Source organism: Myotis davidii, unplaced genomic scaffold (genome assembly GCF_000327345.1).
Source record: "Myotis davidii unplaced genomic scaffold, ASM32734v1 scaffold1711, whole genome shotgun sequence".
NCBI classification, from domain to species: domain Eukaryota; kingdom Metazoa; phylum Chordata; class Mammalia; order Chiroptera; family Vespertilionidae; genus Myotis; species Myotis davidii.
In genome coordinates, this window is record NW_006282377.1 from 192,934 (window position 1) to 193,711 (window position 778).

A 778-nucleotide genomic window follows, 5' to 3' on the forward strand; every position below is an offset into this window, starting at 1 on the left:
TGTGCAGTGAAGGTGTCTATCAGAAGAGACTCTCTTCAGTCAGTGTGATCCTCCAGGAGCTAGGAAAAGTGAGAAGCTGAGAAGCTGAGGTTGGCTCAGTTCTACCTCTCTGTGGAAGTCACTAGGAGCTTCCAAGCAGAGTTCCAGTGGGCAGATGACATCCAGTCTTCTGTCACCTACTCCTTCTGTATTTAATGTCAGGTTGCCCCCACGTGAAGATCAGCTGTGGACTCTGGTAAAAAACCCAGCACCATCCAAGTCATAAGTGGTTTCTGGAGCCTGCTCCTTTGAGTCAATCCCTGAAGTGTGTCTCCAAGAAGAGTCTCCAAAGTCAGTCTCCTACCAGTTATGACATTATTTCTTTAAATGGATTTTCTATTCCTTGTTCAGCTTCCTCTCCTTCTAGTACTCCTCTTATGTCGATGTTTTTTGTTTGTTTTGTGTTGTCCCAAAGCTCCCTTAGGCTCTCTTCCTGCTTTTTAATTTTTCTTTAGAGTTGCTGCTGTGTTTGTGTGTTTTTTCCTACCTTGTCTTCTAATTCACTGATGTGGTACTCAGCCTCTTCTAGTTTACTGTTTAAGCCTTTCATTGTGTTCTTTATTGCAGCGAGGTCATTCTTCATTTCTCCTTGATTGCTTTCCATGTTGGTGACATTCCCATTCAGCTCCTTATAATTCTCATTGAGTTGTGTGTATGTCATTTAACCATTTGAGCATCCTTATAACCATTACTCTGAATTATTTCTCTGACATGTTACTTGCCTCCATTTCATTTATTT